The 11,698-nt window shown below is 44.1% G+C and overlaps 1 protein-coding gene across 1 annotated transcript in view; it reads right to left on the reverse strand.

Annotated features, from left to right (window-relative positions):
• Positions 1–11,698, reverse strand: part of LOC128892853 (cAMP-specific 3',5'-cyclic phosphodiesterase) — a 179,014-nt gene that overhangs the window by 153,825 nt on the left and 13,491 nt on the right. The gene's annotated exons all lie outside the window — the stretch shown is intronic.

Raw genomic sequence — 11,698 nt, forward strand, 5'->3', positions numbered from 1 at the left:
GAGAGAGAGAGAGAGAGAGAGAGAGAGAGAGAGAGAGAGAGAGAGAGAAAGGATAATTTTTTAAACGTTTGAAAGGTAACGTTGGCAATTCACTTGAATACTACGTAAAACAATCCCCTTTGAATGATTTATTCGCGAATCAGTTACAATAAACCAAGTAGAAAAAGTTGGTCCTGTTTGCTCGATGCACCTGGTATCTCGCCGGAGGCATACCGTAAAACATATCGAGAACACGGAAGACACTGGCGCGCGATGCTCCATGCAAAGCAGTGCACGTAACGCCGAGTAATCTTCTTTTGCGTAGTCCGTTGCCGTGTTAATTACCACAAAAACCGTTGCTTTCCCGAGAAAATTTCCGAGCAACCAGCCCGTTACAAATATTAAGGGAAAACTGGAGTTGACGACTCGTCCACGGTAATTCATACTTTCAAGAGAAGCCAGACGTTCCTTTTACCGTTAGTAATAACGTGGCAGTATTTCGTAGCTAACGATAAGAAAAGTTTTAAAAGTAGCAAAAACTAACGGAACACGAGACACGAGAAGGACCAACTTTCGAATTTTAAATCGAATGTAACGTCAGGATTCGTAATTACACTAATTGTTAATAATACGTGCACGTTTTATTAGAAATAATTGTAAGAAGTAGAAGGTGATACTCGAGAAGTACGACAAAACGTGATAAAATGTGAGACGATCGACGCAACGCATCCAGAATGTAAGAGAAACGAAGCGATACAAAACCGACGTAGAAATGGCCCGAAAAGCATTGAGAATGGTATTGGTATTCGAAGCTTTTAAGATAATTTCGATTAAGATTAAGATAAACGAAAACTAGCACGTCGGTGCTCGACTCGACTCGACTCGACGAAACCGTGTTTGTTTGCCTAATTGCAACTGGTCTTATCAGCTTTGTGGGTGCGCTACACGTTAGTTGTCGCGTTACACACCGTGGATAAGTTCGATGTCGGAGTTTCGAGTAACCACCGTTAAATGAACGGATCATTCTCGGCGAACTCCAAGTCTAATTTTCTGAACAACGCCGACTGGAACATTGACTACAATACAATAGTTTCACTGGATCGTTCGTTACCCGCGTTAACCGGAAAACTGGTCTCGTGCCGATGGTGAATCGAACGCGTGTAATCCCGACGAGATCAAACAATTCCATCCTATTTCAAACATTCATCGAAAGGTTCCATTTCTTTTCGTGAAACGGGATGGTTGAAATCGGTGATGGAAATGGGAAATGAAAAATTGAATAATTTGTCTAACGCGTAAAGTGGAAATTAACAGCTAACCAAAAGATGCGCATCGAACGGCTTGTTACGTCTTGGATAGGGCGATAAGCTATAACGGTAGTACGGAACGAAGGCGCGACGATTTCGTTTTCTTTTCCGGTCGCGATCATTCTCTGACGCAATGACGCAAATGTCATTCCCACGGAATGCTCCGCTGAATTTATTGTCGACGGTATAACTTTGCACTCTCTCTTGTTCGATAAATTTCGAGTTTCACACGATTCCCTTCCTCCAGTCGCGCGTCGCGTCGCGTCGCGTCGCGTCGCATCGCATCGAGGCGCGGCGCCATGCCACCGATGCAATGGTGCATCCGTTAGCTTCGACGCGACGTCGAATCGATGACAAAGAGTCAGAGCGACAGAATCGAAGAATCTCCGCAAACTGGGTCGTTGATTAAACTTGCCGCTGGAAATTGAATTGCGGGTGCGTTTCGAGAAAGACACGCTATAAATTTCTCTAAACGCGTAGCGATTCTTCCATTCGAGTTTATTTTACTCTTAATTATTGGCAAAGCTTCGGAGTCGATGTATCGTAGAGAAATGTTGTTCCGAGTGATCACGGACAAGGTAACTCGACCGACGCTGACAAACTGGTGGTAAATAGAGAAAGATGGAGGAGGATTTGTCGAGAACAAAAATCGGAAAGGAGTCGAATAGCAGCGCCGAGCGAGGACCAATGTGACCATTGGAGCGCGAACGTAACGCCTGCAGCTGGTATCAATTTATCGCATGATGTATCACAGTACAACATCATACAGTGTGCACGTGTTAAGCAAGACAAGGGACTGGTTTACTTCGGGTACTTTCCACCCCCGGCCCGGCCTTTCTTGTCGTTGACGCGACACCGCACACAGAGGATGCCGACCATCGTGTATACCCGGTGTTTCGAGTACGCGAACACGGTACTCGTTCCTTTCCTCGCGCTTCCATCAATTTTCCCAATTTCCTGGCAATGCGCGATAATAATCGATAAACTGGCCGCTTTCTTTCAACGCAACGTAACGCAACGTAACGCAACGTAACGCAACGCAACGCAACGCAACGCAACGCAACGCAACGCAACGCAATCGTTTGAAAGTTGATACTTGAATAAATGGCCGATAAATAAATAGGTTTCTCTTTTCGACCAAGAGATAGATAAAGGATCGGAGTGGTTTTACAATCTTGCCGATAATGTGATTATGCAGACTTTTCACCTTTTCACCTTTTCACCTTTCATCTTGGCAAGTTAATTGGTTTCAACGAAAAGAAAATGTTGGAAAGACCGTTTGGACGAGATCGAAGCGTGTGTGGGCTACATGCTGTCCACGGATTCAAAAGAGCGTCCAACGAGCAAGCTCGATCAGCCACGGCTGATGAACCCCGGAACACTTTTTTTCCCTGTGTGTGTCATCGTAGCCTTCGACTGGACGTTACATCGGCATCGTTGATGTATCGACGATACACACGGGAGGGTGTTTTACACGCGTACGTGTCGGAAGCAGAGTGATCAAAGAGAGTCAACCGATAGGAGACGAAGGAGGACACAGTACCGGGTGAAGCATTTGAAAAAGACCCCATCTACAATAATAATAATAATAATAATAATAATAATAATAATAATAAATACATACTATAACACACTGATCGAGCATCGGCCCTCCAAGAGAAACCTACCAATTTCTAAACATTTTCCTTTCGCTACTTATTACAAATACCTTTCTCGCGTATACAAGTTTTTTTACAAATATATATTCTGTTTCGAATGGCTCCTCCTGTACTCCAGAGGAGCAACGTAAGCGAGCCTAGGACTGGAACAAAAAAATACGAGGCAGAGGATGAGATTAAATGACGCGAAACCAGGTGGAAAAAACAAAGAGAAGCGCGAAAAGCGGCTGGAGACGTACAAGAGAAGACGCGAAGCCTCAAGATTATAGGACTCAAAGATTATAGAGGCCAACGGCGATGAAAGAAAAATGTAACAAAGTGGAACAGAAAAACAAGCGTAAAGATGCATACTCTGTAAAGAAGGAAGAAACGCGCGTCACGAAACCGTACTTTTCCTGTTGCGCATCACTGCTTTTTATTTTTTATCGCCACATCGCGATCGGCATCGCATCGATACGATCTCAGATGGTATATAAAAATTCCTATAATCCGTCGTACGTCGAGCATTATATTATATGTACGTACACGATCCTGGTTAGGTTCTCAAACAATTTCTGGCTATGTTGCGCGAAAAATTCTGATATCGCTGTACGTTTGAATAACAAATAAAGGTATCTATGATATTCGTATAAATTATTCGAGTAGCAATGTTTCATCTGGAATTTCACCGTCCAAATCCGTTCTCCCTCGCGACCATGGAAAGCAATATTTGGAAACGAACTTAACGAAACGTATTCTTTGACGCGTGGGTTCAGATCGCTATCGAGAATTGTTTTCGCATTCCATATCGTGTCGATGCGCTTCAAAGTTGCTTTGTTCGGGAAATTCCGACTCCGACTCCGACACGGTGCGATAATAACTTGACGGTCGGTATTCGCTTGAAACTTTGGTAGAAAAGTGTTTCGTTTCTAATCGAACGACAAGCTAGGTTTATCGACGGGTTTTTTCATTGGTTCGTCGAGCACAGACGTCGCATAGTAAATAATGCATAAATATATGCACGCGACTACATAAATATGCTCAAGTGTGCCTATCGAAACGTCGCGCGTCGCCATCAGCATCGGCATCGAAGCGACATTGAAACTTGAAATAAAACTTTTCTCCGTTAAGGAGCTTTTCCAATTGGTCGACGTCTGTTTGTAAATGCCTAATTTCCGTGACATTTTCGGAGAGTAAGTATCGTATATAAAAACTGGTATGTTTCTGCTTGTAAATGATACGATTTCTTGGAGGAAATCTTGAAGGAATGATGCGTCGATACGCTCGTTTCGCAAAAATAAACAAGGATCGAATGAATCAAGTTTCAAGTGCAACGGTGGGTTACAAACGGGTAATTAGTAATTAGGTGACGCGTGTCGGGGCCTGCACGATTCTTTATCGCGTTTAATTTTGCGAGATTAAAGGTTGACACGCCTCCCTCGGCTGGCGGAAAGCAAGCCGGAAAAATTCTGGCCGGAGCTTTATTAAATTCTGGGAATCTCCGAGGGAAATTGCGAATTACATTGCACCGGTGAAATTCGTGAGCGAAATGGAAATCGAAATTGAACGTGAGTGTCAATGAAAATTCGAGTTTACTTTTTCGTTTTGAGTTTGCCAACAGCTGGTTAGAGATATACATAGTCATGGCTACTTGGCAAGAATTCGAATGAAATTTGAATCGGCGGACCTTAAAATTCCGTAAAACGAAACGTTTTTCAAGTTTAAAAAATAGCTGCGTGCAAATTAATTCGAGCACCCGTAGACGCGGTTAGCTGTTAGGTAAACCAATTTTCTGCACTGTCAAACTGAAAAGGAATGACGATGATGTGTTTGCTATTTCGGAAAAGAAAATTGTTCGTAAAAGAAGCAAGTTAATCAGTTACGGTTACGACAACTTTTATTTCGTGTCTAAAATTCGTTTTTATTCAAGATCCGTTTTTATTCTATCCACATCGCGATCTAACGAATATTACCGCTGCGGAAACGAATAATTCTAGTCGACATTAAAAATTCCTCGACGAAGAACGGAATTCAAAGAGGAGCCGTGAGATTCCTTCGCGTTCCCGCAGATATCGTTCGCAGTTTCGGCACGCTCCACCGTAATATCGAACTTTCGATCCATCGATTCTCCGAGGAAATCTCTGCCTGCGTATTTTTCCCTGTACTTTATTGAAAAACTCTGCCGAAACAGCGTGCGTCCGGTTTCGCGTTCTTTGCTAAAGTTCGAGTAGAACGAGTAGCCTCGTTCGTAGCCTCGATGAATATGACTTGGTCGAAAACTTGCGTCTCAAAGTCTCAACCTCCTGGGAAATCTGATTTCTCGAGATTCCTTCTAGTCCAGGACACTGGCAGAAAACATCGAACGCGTTACACATCTTCTTGGCTGTATCGTAAAATCCGTTGCATCGTAGAATCGCATAAAGATGAAAGTTAACGTGTCAAAGTCTAGAAAAATAGCGTACACGATAAATTGTTAATCACGCAACAAGTATCGAATCGTATCGATCGGGTATTCTTTTGTTTGTCGAATCGGTCGTTTACGTTTACGTTTACGCTTATGCTTACGTTTACGTTTACGTTTACGTTTACGTTTACGTTTACGTTTACGCTTACGTTTACGTTCACGTTGCCGATCTATCCGAGCAAACACAGACGCGATTGTACAAGTTGGCAAACAAGTATCGATCGCAAATGAAATGTAAATTTGGTGGTTTTATCGGTATGTTCGATACGTTTTATTGTATCATTAACGAGAATCAAAGATGCGAAACTTGTACTATTGTCGCGAACTCTGGTTTACACAACGAATCAGTCTTCTATTCGACTAGATGGCAGGATGGCAGGAATGGTTCCGAGATACAGCGGGATATGGAAAGCAAATTGAAAGACGACGGTGGATTTGTTTCGAGGTTTCGAGTGGGTGGTACGTCAGCTGTCTACTGTCTATCTCGCGCGGGGATCAATCGTACATTTCTTTGTACCGCTCTGAATGTTTTCCCTACCAAATTCCATCGCATTTTTAGTCGATAACATACGATACAAGCTGCTATATGGTTTTTTCTAATGAAAATCAGCATGGCCCGGTTCTCTGATCGTTACCTCGAAGAATCAGCCCTCGAAACGTTTCGAGGCGAGACGAGTCGAAGCCTCGCATTAGGGTTGCAGAGGACTCGAACGCTGCGCCTCACTTGTTGGACATCCAAAGGGGATGAAGGAAGGAGAGGGCACCGGCCACCTGATGCTACGCCACTGCGGCATCGATCCCCCAAACTACCCCACCACCCGTCGCCATGACGACCGGATACCCCCACTGTTGGCCACATCCGAGGAACCACGACCCTCGGAACCACCCCCTCCGCGGCCTCAGCTGGCGAAGGTAAGTGACGTCAGGTGATAAACATTAACCGCGGCGTGGACGTACCCCGTACGTGCACGTTTCACCCCCTCGGCGCTTACACCGCCGGGATTTTTGATCAATTGACCGCCTTGCCGACAGGGAGGAAAGGATCGACCAGAATTTTCGCCCGTTCAAAATTGGGATGCGCCAACAGAATCGAGCGGAACGCGATAACCCTGTAATTTATAGGGCTCGCTTCCACAATATTTCCTACGAGAACAATGTCACCCGGCCGAGATTTTAACTTATCCAGCATGAATGGACACTGGAAATTGAAAACTGGAATACTTTTAATTCGAATTGTAATTTCTCTGTCGGTAATAAATTTGTAATATCTGGAATGTGTTCTCGTTAATATCAAACAGCGAATGTAAATCGTGTCGTCTGTTTGCGTTGACTTAGAAAGGAAGGGAATTGCGAATTACATACGTTAACGTGCCCCCTTACCAGTCCGAAGCGTGTTTCGCTCCATAAACGACGTATCTCGATTAATTTCTTCTCGGAGAACAGAATATTATAGCGATATTCTCGAGGACTCTGTAATCCTAAATGTAATTGGATACTCGGTGTAATAAGCCAACGTCGCGTTCCTGTTCTTCTTGCTCGAACGATCAAGAATTCATCTCGTCGAAGGCTTCCGCAATCATCGTAATACGAAACAAACACCGACGTCTCATTTTCCATTGGAATGATTCGGAATCGTTTCATCGGTTGTTCAATTATTACGCTTCGAGTCGAAGAGCATTAACTCGAGATTTCTCATGATTATTGCTTCGAAGAAATTCTTTTAATCGCTACGACGCCGACACGACGCAATGTTCGTAAATATTTACAGACATACCGTTTTACAAAAGCTTGTAACAAAAGAGTAGTACCAACTTAGAAATCACGTGAAATTAAACGAATACCGATGGTTCGAAATGGCGAGGCTCGATCGATTCAAATTCCTCTTTTCCTCTTTAATCCTACAAAAAATACATACATGTACCAAGAACAAGGAGGTTAGCCCTATCTTGTTCAGGCCAACGCCAACGATCCAATTACCGAAATAAATTCCAAGTAGAACGAGTCAACCTATGATACGGCGGCGCCGGCGTTTTCCGAGTGCCGAATTCTCCCCCTAATCTCTGGCGGAATGAAAGTCAAACATTACCGAATCCGCCCTTGAATCCACTGCGAATATCCTATTGTATACCACGATCGGCTAATCGAAATCGACGATGACGCCCATACTTTGATCAACCCGAGAAACTAGCAACTACAACATCAATAATACGCAACTGTTATTTAGACCATCGAATAGATTCGGCTGCAACGTTTAAACTGTCTAGACATCTCGAACCGACTCGATTAGCATACACTTATCGATTTCCCTTGTTAGCAATTCCCGCCTCTAGATATTTGCCGAATGCACAACACAATTCACCTCAGGATCATACGTTTCACGCGAACCTCCGGGGAGGATTATCCGTTCTTGAGCTCTCAAAGCGTTTCGGATCGATGTCTATTCGATTAGCAATCAGTCCACCGAGCAAGTGGAATTTCGATTTTAGCATCATCATCGTCATCATCGTCATCATCATCATCATTGACACGCAACATATTTCGCTCGAAAAACACCATTGACCGATTAACCCTTTCGCTGCGGGCATTTTCGATTAACGTCGTCCGGCGAGCAACCGAAAATCGACTTTCGATTTTCGATCTCGTTCAAGTTGATTAATCGGAAGTGGCGAACGCGATAAATCGACGTCAACGACCGACTGGAAGGCTCCGCCGCGCCGCACCATTGCATATTTCACTCCGCACACGTCACACGGCAGATGGTGACGTCACTGGTAACCTACATACCATTTAAGAGAAGAAACGATCTCGATGTTGTCGCAACCAGCACAGTGACCGTCGAAACTCCTTTCGGTAAAATACACGCCGAGCCTAGTATAATAACTATCGATGCATTTTACGTCTCCGAACACGTACAGTCACCTAGAGTGCATTTCTTCCCAACCGCGGAAACTCGTCGAGTTCCGTTTAAAGTGTTCGATAAACAAGACTGCGGCTCTCTTTGAGTTTCGCGAGACGATCTCGTATTTGGAGCACAGCCTCGAGACACGGTTTTTCCTTCTATAGCTTCTTTGTTCGATTTAAATTAACCTCACGCCTCAACGCAAACTCGAGTGCCGATTCAGTAACGACAACCTTTGTTCAACTTAAATTTCGATGAATTTCAAAGCATTGATAATATTGTAACATTGTACGTAAATACCTACAGAAAGTTACAACCTGTGCAACGGTGGAAACGATCGTTAAAGATAAATATTGGCCGATCGTTCGAAACGAGGCTAGCAATTAATTTCATTGACATTAAAATTCGATTTAATTTTTTCTTTGGACATGACTTTTCAGAAAATGTTATCTCAATTAATAGAAAGAGGTGTCTCTTTTTATTGTATAATATAATAACTTGGCGAATACTTGGCAAGTATCAGCCAATTATTCAAATTTCAATTTCTCGTCGATGAAACGAATAGATGATAGTTTGAAGTAATATCGAATATACTCGCAGGGCATCGAGGAAACGGAAATTCAACCAAGACTCGAGAATAACTTGCAGAGAAGAGAGAAGTAAAGACACAGGACCGAAATATAATTATCCGTGTAACTTTGTTGGCGAAAGCTTCGTCCCTCCATCGAGTGAACTTACTTAATTACAAATTGAAAACTTTCTCCCTCTTTGGAGGCTGAATAGAACCAATTAACGCGATATCCAAGTTTTCGCGCAATTATAAAATCGATTCCAATTAAACGAATTCCATTCTTCGATCGCAAACACCGTGTATCTCGGTAGTGATAAAGGTTTGAAAATTGAAGCGTCGCAAATGCTTCGTTTGGATTTTATCCATCCGTATGTTGATGTTTATATCGTAGGAAATGGTAGCGTTGATCGTCAACGTTTTTATATCGAACGGTTATCCGCAACGAATGTATTCGTATCCCCGTTGGTCGTTTTAAAAACAAGCTCACTTTCCGTTGGTAGACTGTCGACTCTGATGCAAACCCGAGATTTAATTATTCAAATGAGTCCATCCGAGCCACATTAAACCTCAACGCGGAAGGTGTCGGAGTTTTCAAACTTCTTAACGAGTTTTCTCGCCGAGAGCTCGGTGCGCAATTTTTAACGATGCACCGGAGGACGATCGTGGTAACATTTTACCGTCGTCTCCATTTCCGGCTCAGGTCCAGGTGCGGAGCTCTCTCTCTCTCTCTCTCTCTCTCTCTCGCGCGCGCGCGCGCGCACAAACTTCACCGCTCAGTACTCGTAAGATGGTGAATCGATTAGATCGATGGCAATCGATGTAATCGATTCTGTCTAAAATAGGCTAGATAATTTCGTTTGAATGCGTGCACCGGTACTCGTGCCCGAATAAACCGAAGGGGTCTACGTTACGATCGATCGACTCGTTGGCAGGAAATTAACGAAATTATTTTCCAGCTGGATTCCTAGCGACGTTTCGACGATAGGGAAACATTCTATCTGGATGCTTCCGGTAGTTTCGTCAGCGGTATTCCAGGTTCCGTCAGCCCGTGAACTTTCGGCTCCTGGCTCGGGTCAAACGCGGGGTAAACTCGGTACACCGATACTATTGATTTTGCGACGGGTGCAGAAAGAAGGGCGGCAGAGAAAGTGGAGGGTGAGCGAGGTCAACCTCCTTTTAAGGCGGGCTCGCATTAAACGGGGGTTTTCCGGGCTTATAGCGCTTAATCTCCCTCAACGACGTTTCTGCGCGAGAAACAAAAAGTTGATGTTTAACTGTAGAATTTCACCGGTCGGCCATGCTTTGGTTCTACTACGTCCTTTCGATTCGATCAACCGGTCGGCATCAGTCGGTATTCTCTGCGCACCTGAACTTGGTAAATTGCTTTGTACATCGGGATTGAAATTAATACCTAAATGATCGATACGCGAATCACGGAAAGAAGAACTTTTCCTGTAAAAATGTTGGGCCCAACGTTGAATAGGTAAAAGAATTGCATAATCGAGCTCTTTCTTGTTGCACGTCGGCGTCGTTCGTACGTTACATTTCTTCTCATTAAACACGCGTTTCCAGCTTCAATCAATGAAACACGTCGAATTTCCATCCACGGAATAACGATTTATCGGATGCTGCCCGCGAACGTCAGCCGCGATCGTTTCACAATAAGAAACGTGACAGGGAAGCGCGTGTAAAGGCAACGTCGCGTGATTGCATTTCCCCTGTGCAAACTAAATTACGTTTACCCGCGATGCATACAGGTGCAGGCTTACTTTACGCGTTTCCTATGGAGGCGGCTCGATTTCAGACTACCTTCGCGATAAATGCCACGCGCTAAATTACGCCAGGAAAATGCCACTCGTTTATCCGATCCTGTACGAGGTTGGAAAGCAAACGTTCAAATTGGCTGCGACGGCTATTTTGTAACTACGTATGTAGTAGACGGGCGCGGGTTCCTAGTCGGGTAAATCGCGCGGTAGGATCACGAAGCGAGACACCAACCGGTAATCAATCTCTTTTTTATCGAGTTCAAGCTTCGCTCCGGTAACGAAAACTGCAATTTTTTACTACCTTACTACCTCGCCGAATACGATACATAGGCGATACATAGAGAGCTTTCAGCGTTGTTAATTCAAGCGTCGACGTCGGTGTTACCTACATCGATTATCGATTCGGGTGTTTCTTTCACCGATCGTTCGCGTTCGCGTTCGCGTTCGCGTTCGCGTTCGCATCCTCGGACGCGCGAGTTACTCAAACTTCTTTCGTCTTAATCACAGGCTGTTATCGTTACACGTTATCTAACCAGCGTAAAACTGAACAACGCCGACGCGTTCCTCAATATATCTGATTGGGAGTGAAACACGATACCATTCGAATCATATTCCCGCGAGATTTCACGTGTCATTTACAACGGCCACGAAAGACCTCCTTCGAGGTGCACTTAATGAAAACGTTCCGAGAGAACTTGTCCGCAATTGCACCTTCTCGCTGCCTCGCATTTTCTTTTCCCGAGTCTTGCGAAATTGCACGCGAACGATAATTAAACGATGCCGTTTACGGGAATGGGAATCCCGATGGAATTTTTCAGACGAGCTTTTATCACCGTCGAACGATCCAACTCATTCTTGTTTCAACGATAATAATAAATAGAAACATAGCAACGCCGAGATCTTGCCGTATCAACTGGAAGTACCTACTTGCCAGACAAACAAAGTCTTAAACGGTGCCAAACTCCGCGTCGGCGTCGCAACTGAATATGGAATAATCGATTGTCACGTATCGAAATTTCGCCAGGATCGCGCGGTGGCGTTCAAGTAGAATCACAAAATTGATGGAGTAAAAGGG

The sequence above is a fragment of the Hylaeus anthracinus genome, unplaced genomic scaffold (assembly GCF_026225885.1).
Source record: "Hylaeus anthracinus isolate JK02 unplaced genomic scaffold, UHH_iyHylAnth1.0_haploid 2, whole genome shotgun sequence".
NCBI lineage: Eukaryota > Metazoa > Arthropoda > Insecta > Hymenoptera > Colletidae > Hylaeus > Hylaeus anthracinus.